This window comes from Phyllobates terribilis, unplaced genomic scaffold (assembly GCF_046119375.1).
Source record: "Phyllobates terribilis strain yellow unplaced genomic scaffold, ASM4611937v1 Scaffold_117__1_contigs__length_5270597, whole genome shotgun sequence".
Lineage (NCBI taxonomy): Eukaryota > Metazoa > Chordata > Amphibia > Anura > Dendrobatidae > Phyllobates > Phyllobates terribilis.
In genome coordinates, this window is record NW_027362877.1 from 3,382,785 (window position 1) to 3,408,166 (window position 25,382).

At 47.0% G+C, this 25,382-nt stretch overlaps 1 long non-coding RNA gene and 1 pseudogene across 1 annotated transcript; one reads left to right on the forward strand and one right to left on the reverse strand.

Moving 5' to 3' along the window:
* The first annotated feature begins 2,360 nt into the window (after positions 1-2,360).
* LOC141201512 (uncharacterized) overlaps positions 2,361-25,382 on the forward strand; it is a 38,220-nt pseudogene continuing 15,198 nt past the window's right edge.
* Positions 17,229-17,749, reverse strand: LOC141201546 (uncharacterized). The gene is made up of 2 exons (XR_012272948.1): positions 17,424-17,749; positions 17,229-17,305 (listed from the first exon to the last, which is right to left on the reverse strand). It is a non-coding gene; the product is annotated as an uncharacterized lncRNA (long non-coding RNA).

Genomic DNA, 25,382 nt, shown 5'->3' on the forward strand with positions numbered 1-25,382 from the left:
GAAAAACTGAAATATCACATGGTCATAAGTATTCAGACTCTTTGCTCAGTATTGAGTAGAAGCCCCTTTTGAGCTAGTACAGCCATGAGTCTTCTTGGGAATGATGCAACAAGTTTTTCACACCTGGATTTGGGGATCCTCTGCCATTCTTCCTTGCAGATCCTCTCCAGTTCCGTCAGGTTGGATGGTGAACGTTGGTGGACAGCCATTTTCAGGTCTCTCCAGAGATGCTCATTTGGGTTTAGGTCAGGGCTCTGGCTGGGCCAGTCAAGAATGGTCACAGAGTTGTTCTGAAGCCACTCCTTTGTCATTTTAGCTGTGTGCTTAGGGTCATTGTCTTGTTGGAAGGTGAACCTTCGGCTAAGTCTAAGGTCCAGAGCACTCTAGAAGAGGTTTTCATCCAGGATATCTCTGTACTTGACCGCATTCATGTTTCCTTCAATTGCAACCAGTCATCCTGTCCCTGCAGCTGAAAAATACCCCCATAGCATGATGCTGCCACCACCATGTTTCACTGTTGGGATTGTATTGGGCAGGTGATAAGCAGTGCCTGGTTTTCTCCACACATACCGCTTAGAATTATCACCAAAAAGTTCTATCTTCCTCTCATCAGACCAGAGAATCTTATTTTTCATAGTCTGGGAGTCCTTCACGTGTTTTTGAGCAAACTCGATGCGGGCTTTCATATGTCTTGCACTGAGGAGAGGCTTCCATCTGGCCACTCTGCCATAAAGGCCTGACTGGTGGAGGGCTGCAGTGATCGTTGACTTTTGTGAGCTTTCTCCGATCTCCGTACTGACTCTGGAGCTCAGCCACAGTGATCTTGGGGTTTTTCTTTACCTCTCCTACCAAGGCTCTTCTCCCATGATTGCTCAGTTTGACTGGACGGCCAGGTCTAGGAAGACTTCTGGTGGTCACAAACTTTTTCCATTTAAGGATTATGGAGGCCACTGTGCTCTTAGGAACCTTGAGTAATGCAGAAATTCTTTTGTAACTTTGGCCAGATCTGTGCCTTGCCACAATTCTGTCTCTGAGCTCCTTGGGCAGTTCCTTTGAGCTCATGATTCTCATTTGGTCTGACATGCACTGTGAGCGGTGAGGTCTTATATAGACAGGTGTGTGTCTTTCCAAATCAAGTCCTATAAGTTTAATTAAACACAGCTGGACTCCAATGAAGGAGTAGAACCATCTCAAGGAGAATTACAAGGAAATGGACAGCATGTGACTTAAATATGAGTGTCTGAGCAAAGGGTCTGAATACTTATGACCATGTGATATTTCAGTTTTTCTTTTTTAATGAATTTGTAAAATTGTCTGCATTTCTGCTTTTTTTCAGTCAAGATGGGGTGCAGAGTGTTCTATAATGAGAAAAATAAATGAACTTTTTAGAATTTACCAAATGGCTGCAATGAAACAAAGAGTGAAAAATTTAAAGGGGTCTGAATACTTCCCGTACCCACTGTAAGTGTTCAGCGTACAGCACAGGATAAATATGATCCAAAATGTTCTGTACCCCAAAATGCCACCATTAAGAGCTTCTACTCAACCCACAAAAAACAAGTCTCCACTCAGGTTCATCATTTGTAAACAGTAATATAGGGGGTGTCCATATTACTGGTAGCACAAAGGCTCTGGAAAAGTGACTTGGCTCCCACTTAAAGAAATATAGTGAAATCTGCTCTCCCAAATCCAAATGCCCCCTCCTCCTGGGCCCCACCGTGTGCAGTTAGCATCCACATGTTTGGCATTACTGTAGCGGGGAGAGCCAATTTATTTCTCCAGAAAGCACTAGCTGGGAATCATGTACTGGGCGCTACAACGTAAGGGCACTACAATGTACCGGACACTACAATGTACTGACCACTATAATGAAATATTTGCATTTTCACTTCGCAACATCCATTACTGCTCGTTTCTGGAAAGCACCCATGGAGTCAAATTCATCACTACACCTGTAGATACATTTCCATAGGGGTGTAATTTCCAAACTGGTGCCATGTGGCTAAGCAGTACAGTACAGCCACATATGGGGTATTGCCCCGTTCAGCAGAAATTGTATAACAAATTATGTGATCATTTTTACCCATTTTCCCTTGTGAAAATGTAAAATCTGGGGATAAAATAATATTATAGTGGTAAAAATGTAATTTTTTTTTTTTTCACCGTTCAATTGTATAACATTTTGTGAATCACAATTACCTTGCATTCATTGGGAAAGTGCGCGGTGGATGCTGGGTGTGACGCGCAAGGAAACCCCACCCACAGCCCGGCATCCACCGCGGGGATCGCATCACCGAGTCACGCCTCAATTGACATGACATCAGGGGAAGCAAGAGCCGGCTGCAGCCGGGGGTCGCGTGATGCCAGTGAGTGGCCAGCGATTACGCCGCTCACTGCCAATAAAGACAAAGCTATGTAATTAGAAAAAATCTTCTCTCAACGGGTTAATTACATTGGGGGCATTTTTAATAGTAGTGGACATCTTCTTTAATTGCGTGGACACTTTTCTATACTAAGGGCAAGATATGAAGCTTGAGAGAGTGAAATGGCACTGGAGGTACATTAAGGGAACCTGTCATCAGTAATTACCACTTAAAGAGCTATTTGCTGTCTAATCTCTGCCACCCCTGACTTGTGCCAATGTCACCAGTTTATAAGTGTCATTCACTTTACCCCTCATTGTGTTAATGTTATGGCATGTAGTTGTCCTCCTTATTCCCGGTACTTTCACTGACGAGGGTCTTCATTGTGAGCTCCAGAAAATAAATTCAGAAATCTCTTTTGTGTTGAAGAAAAAACTCACATCTAATTTATCATTCATCCTGATAGGAAATCCTTGTGAGAATAACGGTTCATCACTAAATTGTAAAAAAGAAGATCTCATGAAGCAGTCTAATGGAGAAAACCTCATCACCCTTCCTGCACCTCCTGGACTTCACAGCGCTTCACTTTCTTATAATCCTCCTAATCATGAGGAATCATCTCCTGAGCAATCTCACATTGTTACCAAAAGTCCAGGAGGCAAAGTGGATTCAAGATTTCAGTGTGACAAGCAATTTACAAAAAGCTCCGATTTTTTAACACACAGAAAACACAAAGGAAAAAAGCCATACTCCTGTTCAGAATGTGGGAAATGCTTTACATATAAATCACAATTTGTTATACATGAGAGAATTCACACAGGGGAAAAGCCGTTTTCATGTTCAGAATGTGGGAAATCTTTTATGCGTAAATCAAATCTTTCTGCTCATAAGAGAATTCACACAGGAGAAAAGCCGTATTCATGTCCAGAATGTGGGAAATGCTTTACAGAGAAATCAAAATTTGTGATACACGAGAAAATTCACACAGGAGAGCAGACGTATTCATGTTCAGAATGTGGGAAATCTTTTATGTGCAAATCAAATCTTTCTACTCATAAGAGAATTCATACAGGAGAAAAGCCATTTTCTTGTTCAGAATGTGCGAAATGTTTCAAAAGTAAACCAGAGCTTGTTATACATCAAAGAATTCACACCGGGGAGAAACCGTTTTCATGTTTACAATGTGGAAAATGCTTTACAGGTAAATCACATCTTGTTAGACATCAGAGAACTCACACAGGAGAGAAGCCGTATTCATGTTCAGAATGTGGGAAGTCTTTTATGCGTAAATCAACTCTTGCTGCACATAACAGAATTCATACAGGAGAAAAGCCATTTTCTTGTTCAGAATGTGGGAAATGTTTTATATATAAATCGGATCTTGTTAAACATCAAAGAATTCACACAGGAGAAAAACTTTTTTCATGTTTAGCATGTGGAAGATGCTTTGCAAATAAATCAGAGCTTGTTAAACATCACAGAATTCACACAGGAGAAAAGCCGTATTCATGTTCATTCTGTGAGAAATGCTTTACAAAAAAAACTTATCTTGTGCAGCATGAGAGAAGTCACACAGGAGAGAAGCCGTATTCATGTTCAGAATGTGGGAAATCTTTTATGCGTAAATCAATTCTTGCTGCACATGAGAGAATTCACACAGGAGAAAAGCCGTATTCATGTTCAGAATGTGGGAAATGTTTTATACATAAATCATACCTTGTAAAACATGAGAGAATTCACACAGGAGAGAAGCCGTATTCATGTTCAGAATGTGGGAAATGTTTTATACATAAATCATACCTTGTAAAACATGAGAGAAGTCATATGGGAAAGAAAGTGTAATTATGTTCACTGTGTTTTATAAAGTTTAATAAATATTGTTCAGCATAAATGAGTACACCCCCTTTGATGAGTAAGATTTTATTTAATAGCTCACTGAACACAAGATCAGTTTCTAAAATTTTGCCAACACTAAGTTTAATAGAACATTTTTTTGTAATCAAAACATGAAAGTAAGGGTAATAATATAACTCTCATTACAAAACCTTCAGTTTTACTCAAATTAGTTGATGCAAAAATGAGTACACCCCACATCAAAAGCTACTACATCTATTATTTTGTATGGCCTCCATAATTTTAAAGGACGGCCCCAAGTTTTCTAGGCCTGGAATGAACAAGTTAGTGACAATACTATATCTATCTTTTATCTCTTTTTCGATAACGAGCTCTTAGAGCCTGGATGCTGGATGGAGCGATGACAACTTGTCTCTTCAGAATTCCCCATAGGTGTTTGGTTGGGTTCAGATCAGGAGACACTTGGCCACTGAATCACTGTCACCCTGTTCTTCAGAAATGTAACAGTGGCCTACCAAGGGAACAGAGTGATGGCAGCATCTTTTCTGTCACTATAGAGCAGAACATCTGTGAATTCAAGATACCATCAATGACCTGTAGCTCCTCATGCAGCCGCACATGAGGACACGGCCACCACCAGGTCTCACTGTAGACACCATGCATTCTCATTGTATTCCTCACCTCTTCAATGTTATACAGTTTTGAAGCCATCAGTTCCAAAAACATTTACTTTGGTCTCATCACTCCAGAGTATAAAGTCCCAGGAGTCTTCATATGTTTCCGCATGTGTCCTGGCAGATTGTAGGGCGGCTTTTTTGTGTATGGGATTTAGGAGAGGCTTTCTATGTAGACAACACCCATGTCTGCCATTCCTCTATAGAAAAAATTGCTTTCAGCTCATCTCTCAATGCTTGGATGAAAAATCACAGTTGGGAAGGAATGGACAGGACAAAGAAAGTTACTGATAATCCAGCACTTGTTTTCCAGTGTGAATAAAACCAAAAACTTTTATTGAAAAATCCAAATTAAAATCATAGAAACATTAAAAAACAGATAGGAGCAAAACATCTCTGCGTTTCTACCTGGTATTTGTGTTCAGTTCTTCTTCATGACATAATAAATCACCAGTAACCGGCTTCTTATACACATCATAGTGTCTAATGCACAGCGGAGACCCCCAGCCCCAAATGGAATGTGTGCAAGTATGTCTACATTAACCCTATGGTCACATATGCTGTGAGCGGATATTATCAGGCTGGGAAGGTCCTCGGTTATTGGGCCCTTCCCAGCCTAAAAATACCAGCCCTCAGCCGCCTCAGAAATGGCGCACCAATTCAGGTGCTTTGCACGGCTCTTCACGATTGCCCTGGTGTGGTGGCGATCGGGGTAATGGTGGTTAGGGTTGATGACAGCTGTGATTTGTCATAAAACACCACTGTCTTCAAGCCCTCAGGTTAGTAATGGAGAAGGAAAGGAAAGAGATCCCGGCACTCACCTGTAGTCAATCATTTATTCCACATCCACAGATCTGCAAAACGTTTCAGCTCCTCCAGAGCTTTTGTCAATTGTGGCCAATCACATAGAAATACAACATTTATATAGAAAAAAAAACAAGGAAATGACATCACAATGAAATAAAAAATGAAGAAAATGGTACGAGTAAGGAGGCGCAGGCAGGCTAGTCAATTTTCAGCAGCGAATTTGGGAGACACAAACCACTATGTGTCAATGAGTGAAAATATCAGAAAGCAGAAGTTAAAACAAGTAAGATAATAATCATCGTACCATTTAACTATACGCACCAAAGTCTAAAAAATATATATCATAATTCACCCACAGCACATTCTAATTCTCCTCTGTATATCACAAATGAGAAGGAAAAATTATTGACCTAATTTATATATTATTTGTTTATTTTACATTTTTCGCAATCTCCACTTCTAAATCTGTATCTGCCGCCTGCAGTCTATCAGCATTAGAAAATTTTAATAAAAAAAATAGGAGAAAAAAAAAAATAATTAAAATATTAAAACTTCGCCAGACCCTGATCACAAGATGGCGCTGAGAACTCTGCACAACAACATGGAGAGGAGGAGATGGCGCGGGAGGATGCTGAGGCTGAGTCGCACCCGGAAGAACCTGAGCCTACGTAAAGACAGGTATCTGTACAACTCCGCTCTGCTATACAAGACACAGACGTATCTCTTAGGCCGGGGTCCCACTAGCGTACGGTATGCGATGCGAGACCCCCCGATGCGATATGGTAATGACACTCGCTGCTGCTCTGCTGCGAGCGGGAGCCGAATGTCAGTGCTCCATGCTCTGATCCTCTCGCACGGCTGCAGAGGGGACGGGGAAATCACTATCTCCATCTCCTCTGTTGCTGGCATTGGCAGGAATCGCACTGCACTCGGGTGGTATCTGAGTGCAGTGCGATGTTTCACACGCACCCGTAGATTATATGGGTGCAGAGCTGGAAAACGCCGCTGAGCAGAGAATCCGAGGATTACTTGGTAGGGACGCAGTCTGGTTTTTTATCGGATTGAAGTGAGAGCGAGCCCTGACTGGGGAAACAGATGAACTTTACCACTATAGATGTGGACCTGATGAGACTGCTGGACTTACAGAACCTCCGGGAGCAGGAGATAGAGAATGAGACTAGAAGATCCGGGAGCAGAGAAATCCTCATCACTGGAGAAAGCGGCCACTATGTGACGTCAGAGGGAGGAGGAGCCGGAGGAGCGACTGCGCCGGGATCATCTGCAGATCTGGGCGGGGCAATGACCCCTGAGGGGGAGGAGCTGCAGTGACGTCATCACTGTCACATGACCGCAGCCTCATCACAGCTCCTTCACCATTATAATAACTTTATAGTTTATAGAATCATTACAGTCTGTGAGGAAACATCAGACAGAAAAGGAGAAAAGAGAAGAAACAATATTTATTTTATTTTCAATGTTTTATTTCTTGAGAATCAAATATAAAGTAGGGACAAACAGATGATTTCATGAAGAATCTTTGCAGGTGTATAACAAGTAATTTTTTCTTAGATTCATAAACTAGTGTCATAATGTATAAGGAATAAAGTAGATCGTCTCAGGTATATACAGGACCAGAGAATAAGAAATGGAGGGAGGGAGGGGTGAGACAGACTTTGGTATAGGAGAAGGAAAAAGGAAGGAGGGAGTGGGGGAGGGGGTCCAGTATATTCTACGTCAGATCTTCAAGATATTAATAAAACATTAAATGGTTGAGGACAGAAAATGAGTAGAATTCCTGTAAATCTGCCGAGGACTCCAGACATAATGGAGGAGGTAAGGTTTTGTATGGAGAGAGCAGCCAGTTCTTCAGTATGGTTCAGTTGATCAATTCTGAGGATTAATTGTTTCTTGTTTGGGATATTTGAAGGGCGCCAAAGTGGGGGTAGGAGACGTTTGCCGGCAGTAAACACGAAGGAGGCCAATTTAGACAAGAACTTTTTATCTGGATCAATTGGAAAGTTTAGAAAAATATGTTTAGGGGTTAGGGCTATGTTGGTGTGGAGCAATTCGTATAAGGTTTGGGGAAACGATTTTCCAAAATTCTTGTAAGATTTGACATGACCACCGAAGGTGGAGGTAGGAGCCGGTATGTTTTTCCCATCTCCAGCATATATTTGGAGTGGTAGGAAACCATTTGTGGGTCTGGAGTGGAGTGGTGTACCAATGGGTGATTATTTTGTATGAATTCTCTTGGGCTTTAGCGCATTGTGAGGGGCCGTGTGAGGACTTGTAAATGTGTTTGATTTGAGGTTCTGTAAAGGAGAAGTCAAGATCTTTTTCCCATTTTAATATGAAGGCTCTTTTCAGTGGGACGTCTCTTGAGAGTAAGATGTTGTAAAGGGTTGAAAGCGTTTTCCTCGGAGGTCCTTTCTGAGAACAGATAGTTTCATAAGTAGTAAGTGATCTGGAGAGATCCCCTTTAATCATGATCTGGTGTAGTGTCTTCTTGAAAGACTTGTAATGGATGTAGGTATAATTGGACATTGTAGGTAATGTCTTCATATCTTGAAAGGAAATAAAGGTGCCTTCATTGAATAATTGGTCTATAAGGGGAGAGGTGTCTAAGTTCCTTTTTGTGCGATCTAATGTGAATTTTTTAAAGATTAGAGAGATAAAATCTGATACTCGAGATAATGGAGCAAGGGCAGGGGCGAAAAAGTCTACTACTGATTTCCAACATTTAACCACCGTACGAGTGAGGAGGTTGTGAAAAGTGTTTTCATGTATTAAAGTAGAGGGTGAAAAAATAACTGAGCATAGAGGTATGGGGGACATGTGTTCCTCTACAGAGAGCCAGGGTTTCTCTTTTGGGTTCCTGATCCACTCAATAGTTCTAGAAAGTACGGCCGCTAAGTAGTAGTTATGGATGTTGGGGGCTCCCATGCCACCTAAAGTTTTAGGCATTGAAAGAGTATGCGAGTTAAGTCTCGAACGGTGATTGTTCCAAATATAGTTAAAGAAGGAAGAGTTAATTTTAGTTAGAAGTGTTTTTGAAAGTGTAATGGGTAGCATTTGGAAAAGGTAGATGAATTTGGGTAAGAGGATGTTTTTTATTACATTTTTTCTGCCCATGCAGGAGAGGTAGGGGGCTTTCCATTTTTTGGTATGTTGTGTCATTAATGAGAGAAGTGGTTTATAATTTAGATTGTAGAGGTAATTTTGGGATGCACTTATCTTAATGCCCAAATAGGAAATGTATTTGTCTGGCCAGCGGAAGGGGTATCGTGATTTCAGGTGAGTTAGAGAGTATACGGGTATGTTTATTCCTAAGGCCTCAGATTTGGTTACATTTATTTTAAAATTAGACAGGGAGCCATATCTCTCTAGGATCTGCATAAGGGCTGGTATGCCTTTGTGTGGCTGCGTCATGGTGATTAGGAGATCGTCTGTAAAGGCCATGGTTTTGTGATGTAGTCCCTGAAGTTTAACACCAATTATGTCATCACAGAGATTAATGGATTTGATCAAGGATTCCATTACCATAATGAATAACAATGGTGAGAGAGGGCAGCCTTGCCTTGTTCCATTATGTATAGTAAATGGTTTAGTCAGGGAGTTATTTAGTTTAATTTTGGCCGAGGGGTGAGAATACATTTGGAGAATAGCTGATGTTACTAATGGAGGGAAATTAAAGCAATTAAGAGTTTCTTGTAGGAAGTTCCAATCCACTCTGTCAAAAGCTTTCTCTGCATCAGTACCTAAAAGTACCAAGGGAAGCTTGTGGTAAATAGAGTATTGTGTCAGGTGAAGGATCCGCCAAGCATTGTCCTTACCCTCCCTACCTTTAATGAAGCCTGCCTGATCCGAGATGAGATTAAGTTAGGTAGGAATTCTGCAATGCGTTTTGCAAGCATGGTTGCATAAGTTTTAAGATCTACGTTTAGTAGAGAAATCGGTCTGTAATTGCTACAGAGTTCTGGATCCTTGCCTTCCTTATGAAGAAGGGATATATGGGCTTCCAAAGATTGGGGAGGGAAAGGTTCGCCCTGGAGTACCTTGTTACACATTTCCGTGAAATGAGGTTCTAAGATCTTGGAGAAGGTTTTGTAGTATAAGATAGGAAGGCCATCTGGGCCAGGAGCTTTTCCCTTGCAGCTATTTGACAGAATGGAGCGGACTTCTTTAATGTCGAATGGTTTGGATAGAAATGCCTGTTGTTCCGGGGATAGTTTAGGCAAATTAATTGTAGCTAAAAAGGATTGAATGTCTGAGCGTTTTTTTCTCTATGTTTGGAAGAGGTTCGTCTGGGTGGAGATTGTACAGGTTAGAGTAATATTTTAAGAATTCTGAGGCAATCTTATTGTAGTCTGTTGTACTTTGGCCATTAGGGGTTTTTAAAGAGTGGATATAGGTTTTAGCTTGTCTTGATTTGATTAACGACATCATAAGTTTAGAAGTCTTATCGCCATGCACAAACATGCGATTTTTCCAGTTAAGGTATATTTTTGCAGACTGCTTGTTTAGCAGGTCTTTTAATTGTAGGCGTTTGGCTGTTAAAGCCTCCAAAGTTTGATGTAGAAGAGTTCTTTTATGCTCTAGTTTGGATATTTCTTCATAAAGGTCTTGTGATTTTTTTTTTCACTGCTTATTTAGAAAGGAAGATATGGAAATCAGCTCACCTCTGACCACCGATTTATGGGTTTCCCAAAGGATTGGATAACTTATTTCTGGTGTGGCGTTAGTTTCAAAGAAGTTGGTTAGTGTAGTGTGAATACGTTGTTTATTGGAATCTGAAGACAGGATTGATTCATTTAATCTCCATGTGCGATAAATAGAATGGGGTTTGGAGATTGAAAAACAAACTGAGACTATTGAGTGGTCCAAGTGAACCGATGGAAGTATTTCTGCCTTTAAAGCTCTTGGTAGTAAGGGCCTTGGAAGGAAGACAGTCAATCCTATGGTAGGAATTGTGAGAATGAGAAAAGTATGTATAGTCTAAATCAGAAGGGTGGAGGTATCACCAAATATCTATAAGTGATGAGGTATGGAGTGATTTTTTTATTCTGGCTAGATCTCGGTAGGAAACTTGGCATTGTTTTGAGGAAGAATCTAAAGAGGGATCCATGGGTATATTAAGGTCTCCTCCGATGATTGGAATACCCTCCATAAAAGAGCAGAATTTATTCAGTTTGGAAATAATCCATTTGATTTGTTTTTAATTTGGAGCGTATAAGTTACCGATTGTTACCAGGGTGCCTGCCAAAAGGGCTTTCACAAAAATAAATCGCCCCTCTGAATCGATTAGAGAATCGTTCAGAAGAAAGGTGTGTCCTTGGCAAAAGCTATTGACACTCCTCGAGATCTCTTTTGAGGTGTAGTGGTGTGATACCATTGGTTATAATAAGCTTTTTCAAAGGTGGGGAGTTTCTCTGATTGAAAATGTGTTTCTTGTATGAAAAGAATATTGGAAGTTTTCCTTTCTAAATCTGTCTAATGTTTGGGATCTTGGTATAGGTGAATTGAGGCCATGGGAATTAAAGTTTGTTAGTTTGATATTACCTTGTCTGGAATCCATGGGGGGGGGGGGGGGCGGTGTTGGAACGTGGAAGTTTATCCTTAGAAGTATTAGAGGGAAGAGAAGGGATAGGAGAGATGGAAAATTGTAGAGATATAGTGTCATTAGAACAGTAGGAACAGTATCAACAAGAGAGGTACAAAAAGTATTTGTAAATACAAATAACAGTACTATAAAATATAGTATTGTATTACAAACAGTAGGAAGGGGGGTGTGATGGTGTCAGTGCAATAAGCTCTGTGTATGATCATTTACACGTGATCTCGTAAAGGCGAACCCGTCGCTGCAACTAAAGTTAAGGGTAACATTAAAGATGCAGGGACAGACCTGTTGCAGAGGACTCCAGTTGGAGTTAACACACAGAGCTTAAGGAACAAGTAAGGCGGTTCTTTTAGCGTAAGATGTCAGTTGGCAAAGAAAATCTCACCAATTGCTCCTCACTCAACAGGGAAGCAGAAAAATAGAGAAAATAAAAAAGAATAGTCCTTGGACTTAAACAGTTCATTACTGAGAATTAGTATAACAGTCTTTTGACTCGTAATGCCAGGGTGCAGGGAAACATCAACAAATTGCACTCTATTCAGAATTAGATTAATGGCTAAATAAGTAAAAGGTTCATAAGTTTGAACAGTCATCAAATTATAGTAATCAAAAACAGAAGTTATAATGACTTAGGACTAATTAAGTCTGGCAAGAAGAACTTTGGTTCAGCCGGCTTCGCTGTCCTTAGAGATAGAAGAGTGCTTTGTTAGTTTACGTTTGGATCGTTGCGACTTGGTAGGCGAGAAGACACTCCAAGGTGTGGGTAGAAATAGGGGATTCAAGGAAGATGCAGAATTGGATGCTTCCAGATCCAGGTATTTTTCAAGAGTGATTCCGAGTTCTTTACAAGCATCTTGGATCTCAGTCGAGGTCCTAGCTGGGATTCGCTTGTCCTTAATAATAGATCTTTGATGTGAAAGTCCAAGAATCGACAAATGACGTCACGTGGTGGATCTCCTGGCTTGGGTCTGGGCCTCAGGGCTCTATGCGCTCTCACTATTTCAATGTTGGGAGGATTGTCAGAATTCAAAATCTTGAGAAATTTTTCTGAGTGTTGGATTTATTGCTTCAGTTGCTACCGATTCAGGGAGGTCTTTTATGCGAAGATTGTTTCGTCTTTCTCTATTTTCGTGATCTTCTAGGATGGAATATATTTGATTAATTTGGCCTTCTTGATTTTGAATGCTGGTTAATGAAGCATTAGATTGTTGTATTAGAGTAGAATGGGTAGTTTCTAGAGAATCTACTCTCTGACCTATTTGTGTGATTTCTTGTTTTATGTCGGTGAGGTCCTTCACAATAGGTTCTAATGATTTAGCAAGTATCCTTTTAATGAAGGAGCGAGATACTGGATGATCATTTGTAGATCCGCAGTCATCTGCGTCACTTTCCAGTTCAGAATCAGAGTCATATTGAGAATGCAAATCTGAAGGTTGCTGGGACTTAGGTTTAGATGTAGTAGATTTAGCTTGTTGTTTTTTTGAGGTATTTGCTCATGTCAATTTGAGTGAGAGACGTAATTGACCCAGAGGTTGCTCCCGAGGCCTTATTACCAATTTTGACCATTATGAAATATTCAACTTAGTTTTGAAAAAAGAAAAATAACAACATGACACCATGTGGCGGTGAGGGTCTGAGCCGGAGTGGGGCTGGCGGCGGCGAGGGTCTGAGCCGGAGCGGGGCTGGTGGCAGTGAGGGTCTGAGGTGGAGCGGGGCTGGAGGCAGTGAGGGTCTGAGGTGGAGCGGGGCTGGAGGCAGTGAGGGTCTGAGCCGGAGCGGGGCTGGCGGCAGTGAGGGTCTGAGGCGGAGCGGGGCTGGCGGCAGTGAGGGTCTGAGCCGGAGCGGGGCTGGCGGCAGTGAGGGTCTGAGCCGGAGCGGGGCTGGTGGCAGTGAGGGTCTGAGCCGGAGCGGGGCTGGCGGCAGTGAGGGTCTGAGGCGGAGCGGGGCTGGCGGCAGTGAGGGTCTGAGCCGGAGCGGGGCTGGTGGCAGTGAGGGTCTGAGGCGGAGCGGGGCTGGCGGCAGTGAGGGTCTGAGGCGGAGCGGGGCTGGTGGCAGTGAGGGTCTGAGGCGGAGCGGGGCTGGCGGCAGTGAGGGTCTGAGGCGGAGCGGGGCTGGCGGCAGTGAGGGTCTGAGGCGGAGCGGGGCTGGTGGCAGTGAGGGTCTGAGCCGGAGCGGGGCTGGCGGCAGTGAGGGTCTGAGCCGGAGCGGGGCTGGTGGCAGTGAGGGTCTGAGGTGGAGCGGGGCTGGCGGCAGTGAGGGTCTGAGGCGGAGCGGGGCTGGCGGCAGTGAGGGTCTGAGGCGGAGCGGGGCTGGAGGCAGTGAGGGTCTGAGGCGGAGCGGGGCTGGTGGCAGTGAGGGTCTGAGGCGGAGCGGGGCTGGTGGCAGTGAGGGTCTGAGGTGGAGCGGGGCTGGCGGCAGTGAGGGTCTGAGGCGGAGCGGAGCTGGCGGCAGTGAGGGTCTGAGGTGGAGCGGGGCTGGCGGCAGTGAGGGTCTGAGGTGGAGCGGGGCTGGCGGCAGTGAGGGTCTGAGGTGGAGCGGGGCTGGCGGCAGTGAGGGTCTGAGGCGTAAACTGTGTGCTGCAAAATCTGAAGAGAAGAAGCAACAGAAGAAGAAAAGGGATCAAACACGTCACACTGCTGGAGCCAATCACCAACCGGAGCTCTCACTGCTAAGCCCCGCCCCCTGATCACATGGCGGTGACGTCACCACAGGTCCTCCCGCTCTCAGTGCAGCAGCTCCGTCCTGGTTGTGCGCAGCTCTTGCTCTCTGGTATCAGCCAGCAGCAGGTTTCCGCTTCCCGCCATTCCGGTGAGATTACAGGGAGGGTTTGTGGTGAATCTGTGAGAGGAGAGTGTGGGGTGAGATCAGAGCTGTTCCTGTGGAGGCTCCTGCTCCATGTGACTGCGGCTCCTCAGTGTTGTATGGGGGATGTGCAGCGGCTCCTCCTCACCTCACCGCCCCCGCTGGAGGTCGAGTTACCACGGTGACCGTCCCCCGCTGGAGGTGGAGTTACCACGATGACCGTCCCCCGCTGGAGGTGTAGTTACCACGGTGACCGTCCCCGCTGGAGGTGCAGCTACCACGGTGACCGTCCCCCGCTGGAGGTGGAGTTACCATTGTGACCGTCCCCCGCTGGAGGTGGAGTTACCACAGTGACCGTCCCCCGCTGGAGGTGGAGTTACCACGGTGACCGCCCCCGCTGGAGGTGGAGTTACCACGGTGACCGTCCCCCGCTGGAGGTGGAGTTACCACGGTGACCGTCTCTCGCTGGAGGTGGAGTTACCACGGTGACCGCCCCCGCTGGCTGTGTAGTTACCACGGTGACCGTCCCCCACAGTAGGTGTAGTTACCATGATGACCGTCCTCCTCTGGCTGTGTAGTTACCACGGTGACCGTCCTCCGCTGGCGGTGTAGTTACCACGATGACCGTCCTCCGCTGGCTGTATAGTTACCACGGTGACCTTCATCCACTGGCGGTGTGGTTACCACGGTGACCATCCTCCACTGGCGGTGTGGTTACCACGGTGACCATCCTCCTGCGAGGCTGATAATAAGCGGTCAGGTCGGCGGAGGAGGCCGTGGTGGAGTTTGTGGCTTTTCCTCCAGATTCTTCCTGATAAATGTCGGATATTTGGGGCAGAATTCTGTGATTGTCGTTATATCGTCCCCTGTGATCTCCATCTTCTCCTTTATCATGAAGACGCCGGCAGGACGAGATCCCTCCAGCTGATCCAGTGTTCATCCCTCCTTCTCCTGAATGACCCCCCGAGGATGGACGAGGACGAGACCACCAGAAGATTATTACACTTCACCCTGGAGATCATCTCCCTGCTGAGCGGAGAGGTAACTCCTCTACATTTCTATCAGCTTTATTGTGTTATGTAACAAGTCCGACATCGGGAAGAGGAAATCCAGAGGAGGAAGAGAAGGATTCTTTACTGTAAGAGCAGTGATTGTGTGCAGCTCTCTGCCAGGAGGAGTTGTCATGGGGATTCCCTATAAGAGCTGTAGAGGGGCCTGGATGTCTGTCCTGAGTGTAATAATATTCCAGGTTATGGCCCCAGATTGCTGGAGACGGTTATTGATCCCGGAATTTCTACTGATTGTCAGATCTGGAGTCGGGAAGGAATTCTTCTCCCTTAGTGTCTCTCTCCATACACAGGATTACACAATAGTGAGGAAGACACCGGGGGAGGGTGTGACTCCCATCATCCATCTCCAGGAGTCAGGAGGGCGGAGCCCGGGCCCCATCACAGAGCCTCCCCCACACCCCCCGATACATGAGAGGAAGAAGAAGATCCTAGAGCTCAGCAACAAGATGATTGAGCTGCTGAGCGGAGAGGTGACTGCTGGGACATTATACAGGACAGCACTGGAGGATTCTGGGTGATGACCAGAGAGGTGACTGCTGGGACATTATACAGGACAGCACTGGAGGATTCTGGGTGATGACCGGAGAGGTGACTGCTGGGACATTATACAGGACAACACTGGAGGATTCTGGGTGATGACCGGAGAGGTGACTGCTGGGACATTATACAGGACAGCACTGGAGGATTCTGGGTGATGACCGGAGAGGTGACTGCTGGGACATTATACAGGACAGCACTGGAGGATTCTGGGTGATGACCGGAGAGGTGACTGCTGGGACATTATACAGGACGGCACTAGAGGATTCTGGGTGATGACCGGAGAGGTGACTGCTGGGACATTATACAGGACGGCACTGGAGGATTCTGGGTGATGACGGTGTCGTTGTTGTCAGGTTCCTATAAGGTGTCAGGACGTTGCTGTCTATCTCTCCATGGAGGAGTGGGAGTATCTAGAAGGACACCAGGATCGGTACCAGGAGGTGATGATGGAGGAGCTCCGGCCTCTTACACCAGGTTCGCTGTAGATGACGTGTAATGATGAATCTCCCATTTTCGGCTTTTCTCCTCTTTTTTTGCCTTGTACATGTGACTCTTGTGCTGCTGTTCTCGCTCCCTGTCTCGTCTTCTCCACTCCCCTCCCCCATCGCTCACACAGAGTGATTGTCCGCAGCATTTGATTTTACATTCTGTGGATAAATCAGCAGATTTCCGATTGTGTTTGGAGGACAATGAAGCCTCATAAGGCGACAGCAGAAGAAATATTAGGAAGATTCATCGCTTCATGACATAATGGCCGATTAGTAATGAGGGTTATGAAGGGTCGTTCCTCCTGAGCTTTTTGGGGTCTCAGGACTTGTTCTGGTGACTGATGGGGTCCTCTATCCCCTGATCCGACGTCCCACACTGGACGGTTACTCCGGTGATGTCCCCCCCGGTATCAGTATGGTACAATATAAGGGAGGGCCCTGCTCACAGTCTACATGTTACAGGGGAATAGAAGGAGTTTCCTATCGGACACGACTAGAATAAGATGTTACTCGTCTCTGAGGTCTCAGATTTGTAGTGATTTACATTTATTGTGTATTGTTCCTTACAGGGAACCTGTGTGGTTGGATATCGCCAGTAACATGCACATATGGGGTTAATCTGCTGGTTAATAGCATTAGGGAGGTGCCCGGCCGCTGTACTGAGTGTGCGGCACCCGGAAGCCGCCGGCTTTCAGTCATGCAGGCGCCAACGCAGCTACAGTCACCGTACGCAGCACTGAGCGGCGTCTGTAACTGCACCCGGGACTGAGACTGACAGCCGTGCATCAGTACAGAGCGACCGTCACTCAGTTTCGGGGCGCAGTTACAGCTGTTGCTCACAGTGCTGCCAGTGGTGACTGTAGCTACACCTTCTTAGGATTACATCAGGCCTATGCATTTTTTGTGAGGGTGGTAGTAGTGGCGAGGGACTGTTGTGTTCCTACACCCTGGCTCCCTGACAAAGACAAATGTCCCCATTCTCCTGTGCTGTGCGTGTGGTGCAGAACACTCACGTTTTGGTCGCAGATCTCTGCCGTCTTCGGTTTTTCCTCTTCAGTAACCGCCGCACACACGATAGGGGACTTCCACTCTGTTTTATAAAAAAGAACTTTACTTAACAGTCCAACTTCACCATGAGGGAACACGCAGTATTGGGCGCATCCTTTTCCAGGTTCACAGTTCATTGCGCAGCATATGTTAATATTCACCGTCTGTTTCTCCTGAGATGTCCCTTCCATAGTCGACCTCTTTGGCCTCTGAGACCCTCGCAGTTTTTAGAGTCCCGTTCCATTTCCTCTGTACTATTCCCCGTCCGACTTCCCCCTTCTGGGAAGATTTTGAGACAAGTTACTCTGCTGACTCCTGTGGACCGTAGGCCCCGAACATTAAGGGAAAGTCGTTTTAGAGTTCCTGACTAACGTTCCTCTGCTGCTGGTCGGACCGGGTTTCTGTGCCCCCTGGACCTCCAGCTACTGCTCTGTCACATCCCTCTCTCAGAACTAACTGACAGGAAAAACCGTTGCTCCGCCCTGGCCTAATCTCCTCCCCTTTTGACTGGGCCAATCACCAATCCTCCTTCGGTTGCTGGGCAGACTTCCCCGTTACTCCCCTGCTGCAGTCACTAAACCTCCTGGTAACTACCCCGGCTCCTCCTGCTCTGCAGCTATTGCTGAACACAGTAACTGTTTCTATCCTAAACTATTGCGTTCACCCCTACACTGTACCCAATTCCTAGTAATAATAATAATTTTTATTTATATAGCGCCAACATATTCCGCAGCACTTTACAATTAAGCGGGGACAGGTACAGACAATAAATTCAATACAAGGTGAGACAGTTTAACAGTGAAATTAGGAGCGAGGGTCCGGCCGCTCGCACGCTTACAATCTACAAGGGAATGGGGGGACACAATAGGTGCAAAGTGCTTGTTATTTCAGGTCTGACAATTATAATAAATAGGGATTTTCATATAAAGCTGCATGATCCGGTCATCAGCCCGTATGTATAAGTGTAATAATCAAGTATCGAGTGCAGTTATCTTGTGCATGGAGGGTGAGGAGACAGATGAACAGTAGGGAACAGATTCTGAATAATATTTAGAAGGAGGGAACAGGGGAAAGTTGGTTTACTGAGTAGTTGAGGTGGTCGGCTTGTTTAAAGAGATGGGTTTTTAAAGCGCGCTTGAAGACATGGGGGCTAGGCATCAGTCGGATCGTCTGGGGTAGAGCATTCCAGAGAACTGGCGCAGCACGAGTGAAGTCTTGGAGACGGAGGTGCGAGGTTCAGATTATGAGGGATGTTAGTCTTAGGTCATTTGTAGAACGGAGGGCACGTGTAGGGCGATAGGCAGAGATGAGAGAAGAGATATAAGGCGGTACAGAACTGTGGAGAGCTTTGTTGGTGAGAGCGATGAGTTTATATTGGACCCTGTAGCGAATGGGCAACCAGTGTAATGACTGGCACAAGATGGAGGCATCGGTGAAGCGGCTGGACAGAAATACGACCCTGGCTGCCGCATTCAGGATGGATTGGAGAGGAGAAAGTTTGGTAAGAGTGAGACCGATCAGAAGAGAGTTGCAGTAGTCCAGACGAGAGTGAATAAGAGCGACAGTAAGAGTTTTAGCAGTTTCAAAGGTGAGAAGAGGTCGGATTCTGGAGATGTTTTTAAGATGCAGGTGACAAGAGCGAGTGAGTGATCGGATATAGGGAGTAAAGGAAAGGTTAGTTTCGAATATGACCCCAAGGCAGCGGCCGTGCTGCTGGGAGTTATGGTTGAACCCTCCAAGGTAATTTCAATGTCAGGCAGAGTTGGGTTAGTAGAGGGGAGAAACATAAGAAGTTCAGTTTTAGAGAGATTCAGTTTAAGATAGAGGGAGGACGTGATGTTAGAGACAGCACACAGACAATCCTTGGTGTTTTGTATTAGGGTAGGGGTGATGTAAGGGGAAGAGGTGTATAATTGGGTGTCTTCAGCATAGAGATGATACTGAAACCCAAATCTGCTGATTGTTTGTCCAATAGGGGCAGTGTATAGAGAGAAGAGGAGGGGGCCTAGGACTGAGCCCTGCGGGACCCCGATAGCAAGGGGACGAGGAGAGGAAGAGGAGCCAGCAAAAGATACATTGAAGGAGCTGTCAGAGAGGTAGGAGGAGAACCAGGAGAGAACAGTGTCCTTGAGGCCTATAGAGTGGAGCATAGTAAGGAGGAGCTGGTGATCCACAGTGTCAAATGCGGCAGAGAGATCTAGGAGAATCAGCAGGGAGCAGTGACCTTTGGATTTAGCTGTTAGTAGATCATTAGAGACTTTAGTGAGGGCAGTTTCAGTGGAGTGTAAGGAGCGGAAACCAGATTGTAGAGTGTCGAGGAGAGAGTTATCTGAGAGATAGCGGATTAGACAGGAGTGGACCAGGCGTTCCAGGAGTTTAGAGATGTAAGGAAGATTAGAGACAGGTCTGTAGTTAGCAGCGCAGTTCTGGTCCAGGGATGGCTTTTTAAGTAAAGGGTTATGATGGCATGTTTAAATGAGGAGGGAAAGATACCTGAAGAAAGAGAGAGGTTAAATATTTTAGTCAGGTGAGTGGTGACCTCCGGTGAGAGGGACTGCAGGAGATGTGAAGGAATGGGGTCACTGTTGCAGGTTGCAGGTTGAGAAGAAGTGAGAAGCTGGGTAACTTCTTCTTATGTAACAGGCTCAAAGATGGCTAGTAAGCTTGAAGTGCGGCAGGGAAGGGGATCCAGGCACTGAGGAGATTGGGCTGAGATGTCCTGATGGATGTGGTTGATTTTTTCTAGGAAATATGTGGCCAGATCCTCACCGCTGAGGTTGGTGGTGGGGGCCTGTGCATTAGGTTTCAGGAGGGAGTTTAAGGTTTCAAAAAGTCGTTTTGGATTGTTGGGCAGTGAAGTGATGAGGGGGGTGAAGTAGGATTGTTTGGCCAGATGAAGGGCAGAGTTATAGTTTTTGAACATGAATTTATAATGGATGAAGTCCTCTGCTAAAAGAGATTTTCTCCACTGACGCTCAGCGCACCTAGAGCAACGCTGAAGAAAGCGTGTTTGCATTGTGTGCCAGGGCTGCCGTTGTCTGTGTCGGGTCTTTCTGCGTGTAGAAGGTGCTGCTTCATCTATGGCGCTCTTCAGTGTATTATTGTAGTGTGACAATGCTAAGTCTGGACAGAAGAGGGAGGAGATGGGGGCTGAAGATGTGTGGAGATTGTCCATAAGCTGCTGGGTATTAATGGTACGTGTATTCCTATAAGTGTGTTAAGTGGGGGTGTCCCGGGTGAGTAGACGGTTCTTGACAGAGAAGGAAAGATGGTTGTGGTCCGAGAGCAGGAGAGGGGAGTTAGTAAAGTCATGCTCGAGCATAGACCGGAGAAAACCAGGTCCAGAGTATTCCCGTCTTCATGTGTAGGAGAGTTAGTAACCTATGAGAGGCAGATTGGGAGAGGAGATCATTGATGGGGATGTTAAAGTCTCCCATGATGATGGTGGGGATGTCACAGGATAGAAAGTGAGGAAGCCAGGTGGCAAAGTGATCCAGGAACTGGCGGGAGGAGCCTGGAGGGCGATACACAACCGCCACTCACAGGGAGAAGGGTTTGAAGAGTCTGACGATGTGGACTTCAAAGGAAGGAAATGTTAGTGAGCGAACTGGGGGATGACCTGGAAAGCACATTGTGGTGAAAGGAGCAAACCAACATCTCCACCTTGTCTATTCTCAGGTCTGGCCGTATGTGAAAATTTCAGCCCACCAAATGAGAGAGCAGCAGCTGCGGTGGTGTCTGAATGCTGGATCCAGACTTTTGTAATAGCCAGAAGGTGAAGGGAATTAGAGAGGAAAAAATTGTGAATGTAAGTTAGTTTGTTACACACAGGGAGGCCCAGGGTTGGGGGAGATGTCGCCAGTGAATAGGAGAAGGAGAAAAAAGAGAGAGAGCAGGTGGTGCAATGATTTGTATGAATGTTTTGAGTGCTGTATGGAGGTAGTGGATGGTTTGACCAATGTATAATGTAATACAACTGACCAAGAAGCTGCATGTTTGTATGAATATCTTATGCACCTTACCTGTCTCCTGCCCTGTCCAACTGCTATTGTATAACTGCTTATTAAAAGCACTTTAAGCTATTGCACTTAGTCTGTTGCACGCGTGACCCAGCACGCGTGCTATTCTGAGCCAGAGCTGAATATATATGAATTGAAATGTCTGCTAACATGCAGCACCTAATCTAATACTCTATATATACTCACCCTATAACTAACACATCAGACATTAGGTCACATACATACTCATATATAAACACAGGGTACAGCAATATGTGCAGAAAGAGGGAAGAGGCGCATGACCGTCCTGGTCACCCTCTTACACATTTCCTCCCCCCGTGATATTAATATCTCACTCCTCTGCTACTTGTTATCTCTTCTGAAATCTGCATTGTATCTCCATGTTACTTGCAATGCTCTGCAGCTAATCACTGGTATATATGACGCGCCCCTGGGCCTGTGTCGCGCTGCGTTGCGCATGCGGGAGCTTACCCGGAGCCGGATCTGTTGAGGGTTGTAGTCTCGTGGCGGTGACCCGGTCCGTGCCCAGGGAGTCAGCTGAAGTGGCGCTGTATTAGCAGTGATGTTAGATGACTACACCACTCGTTGAATGCAGCTTTAGAGCTGCTGCTGCAGGGCAGACCGCTGAGGCCGGTGGTAGGATTGTGCAGCGTGGTAGTATAACCCCCAACGGGAGGGGTATGGCCTCAGGGCAGCCGACGTGGATGATGGGGGTAGCAGGAACCACTCGGAGACGGTACGGTGAAGTTCAGGGTCTTTACTGGTAACAAAGATAGACCCTCCCGGAGTACTGGCTAGCGATTGGGGCCTGGTCAGTCCTTGAGCAGATGGGATTTCCCCTGGCCAGGCGGAGTTGTAGGCCTCCCAAACTAACGATACTCTTCTGGCTACCTTGCTAGAGGCGGGTATAAGTAGCCCACGTCCCTGAGTGTACCGTGTGGTGCTCACCCGTATGGCCGGTGACTCGGGGCCTTCTAATGGCTTCCGCTCCACGATGGCGGTGCTGGTCCCACTCTTGTGACCGTGCCTTCGGGTTTCTGGGCCAGAGGACCTGCAATCCCCTGCCGGTCGGTTTCTGCTGCTGGGTAGAGATTAGTCCCCACAGCCTCGAACTCCGGGTCCAGTGATACTTCTCAGTCAGGGCGAGCTCTGCAGCTGCCAGCCCCTGACTCTTTGTAACACTGCTCCCACAGAGCTCCTGTTGTTTCTTCCTATGCTGCTTCTCTGTCTCTACTTCTGTTCTTCTTCTACTCCAGGACTGGGCAGGAGGTGTGGCATGCAAAGGATCCCTGACCAAGAGACCTCCCACCTGCTCTCAGACATAACATTGCCGTTACTGTGGAAACCAGACCCCTGGGGTGCCACATTCCCCCCTAGTGAAATTTAGTACTCCGGGACTAAACATACTTTTGTAAACATAACAGGGTATAAACAATAAAAAATACAATAAGAAAAAACACATAAAGATGGTCACGGCGTGTCCGCAACCGGGTGCAGTCTTTGAAGAAAGCAAGGTGTCCATTTCACCAAAAGTGCAAACTTTATACAAGAGTTGGCCGCTCTCAGTCCTCGGCCAGGTAACTTAGGGGATGGGGCAATTTTTATCAGTTCTGTATCAGTCCCAACGGGGACCACACTCTCAGTGGAAACAGTCCCACAACAGTTCTTATACCCTGACGGGTAACTATATACAGTTCTTTGTTCATGCTACTTCTCTTCAGTAGCGGTGTCCTCTCTGTGCTCCCTCCTGAGGGTAGTCTTCAGACCCGTCCGGGTCCTCTTGGCTTTCCTCGTACTGGTAGTACTGCAGCTCCTCCTCGGTTAGCCGATGAACGTGGAGGGCGTACAGTCCTTTTGCACGTGGGGAGCTCAGGCCTTGCGACCGGGCGTGGAAAGGGTCGCCGTTGATGACGCCCGGGGTCAGAGGGTGCGACTTTGGGCCTGGGCGCGGGCTGGTGGCGGCAGTGCCCAGGGCTGGAGGGCTCGGCCGCAGGGCTTGTTGCGGGGGCTGGAGCAGATCGGTGTCTACAGCGCCCGGGGTCAGCGGCTCCACCAGGGGGCCCGGGAGCAGGCTGACGCTGGCAGCGTCCGGGACAGGGAGACTCCTCTTACCTGCTCCCGCGACCGCTCCTGCGTCACGCGTCTTCTCCTGGTGCTGGTCGGGGCCCGCGACGGCTGGGGCGCTGCCGATGCTGGGCAGCTTAGTCTGCTGCCGGTCCGCCATCTTGCTGTCCGTTCCTGGTGTCCTCTTCCCCCCATGGCGGACCGTGGCCTACCTGGCGATGATCCTCTTCCGTAGGCCGCGGCTCCGCAGTTGATCATCAGGGTCGAAGACCTTCCGTCGCGCTCCTGTGACGTCGGCGTCTGCTGGGCTCCTTCCAGGACCTTACGCAACGTCCGGACGTGAGGCGGGGCTTCAGTTCTCGCGCGCTCTCGGAGTCCACGCCCCTCTTCTTCCCGCGCGGCGTCCTCAAGATGGCGTCCAATGGCGGGAAAACTCCACGGATGGCGGGAAGAAGGCTGAAGATGGCGCCGGATGGCGGGAATCTTCACCGATGGCGGGAAGAAGGCTGAAGATGGCGCCGGATGGCGGGAATCTTCACCACATGTAAGTTTTGAAAGTCTCTTTTTCAGGCACGCAGTACCCGGTGGTTGCGGGCACGAAATCCTGCCGACTACGCCAAAAGTTGACGCGCCCCTGGGCCTGTGTCGCGCTGCGTTGCGCATGCGGGAGCTTACCCGGAGCCGGATCTGTTGAGGGTTGTAGTCTCGTGGCGGTGACCCGGTCCGTGCCCAGGGAGTCAGCTGAAGTGGCGCTGTATTAGCAGTGATGTTAGATGACTACGCCACCCGTTGAATGCAGCTTTAGAGCTGCTGCTGCAGGGCAGACCGCTGAGGCCGGTGGTAGGATTGTGCAGCGTGGTAGTATAACCCCCAACGGGAGGGGTATGGCCTCAGGGCAGCCGACGTGGATGATGGGGGTAGCAGGAACCACTCGGAGACGGTACGGTGAAGTTCAGGGTCTTTACTGGTAACAAAGATAGACCCTCCCGGAGTACTGGCTAGCGATTGGGGCCTGGTCAGTCCTTGAGCAGATGGGATCTCCCCTGGCCAGGCGGAGTTGTAGGCCTCCCAAACTAACGATACTCTTCTGGCTACCTTGCTAGAGGCGGGTATAAGTAGCCCACGTCCCTGAGTGTACCGTGTGGTGCTCACCCGTATGGCCGGTGACTCGGGGCCTTCTAATGGCTTCCGCTCCACGATGGCGGTGCTGGTCCCACTCTTGTGACCGTGCCTTCGGGTTTCTGGGCCAGAGGACCTGCAATCCCCTGCCGGTCGGTTTCTGCTGCTGGGTAGAGATTAGTCCCCACAGCCTCGAACTCCGGGTCCAGTGATACTTCTCAGTCAGGGCGAGCTCTGCAGCTGCCAGCCCCTGACTCTTTGTAACACTGCTCCCACAGAGCTCCTGTTGTTTCTTCCTATGCTGCTTCTCTGTCTCTACTTCTGTTCTTCTTCTACTCCAGGACTGGGCAGGAGGTGTGGCATGCAAAGGATCCCTGACCAAGAGACCTCCCACCTGCTCTCAGATATAACATTGCCGTTACTGTGGAAACCAGACCCCTGGGGTGCCACATATACACTGCTCAAAAAAATAAATCTCATGCTACCACGAGTGTGAAAGCACAACCAACATTCAAAAGTGACCAAAACATCAGCCAGAAAGCATTGGTACTGAGATGTGGTCTGTGGTCCCCACCTGCAGAACCACTCCTTTATTGAGGGGGTCTTGATAATTGCCAATAATTTCCATCTATTGTCTATTCCATTTGCACAACAGCATGTGAAATTGATTGTCAATCAGTGTTGCTTCCTAAGTGGACAGTTTGATTTCACAGAAGTTTGATTTACTTGGAGTTATATTCTGTTGTTTAAGTGTTCCCTTTATTTTTTGAGCAGTGTATAAATGCATTTGTTGGTGCATTTTGATGCTCGTTCAGCATTTGGATCAGTTTTTAGAGCTTTCTTCTTACAGAGGTGTGCCAATTGTGGCCTTTCAGTTTTTTTTTTTCAGTTTATTTGTTTCTTTTTCCTTCACAGCTT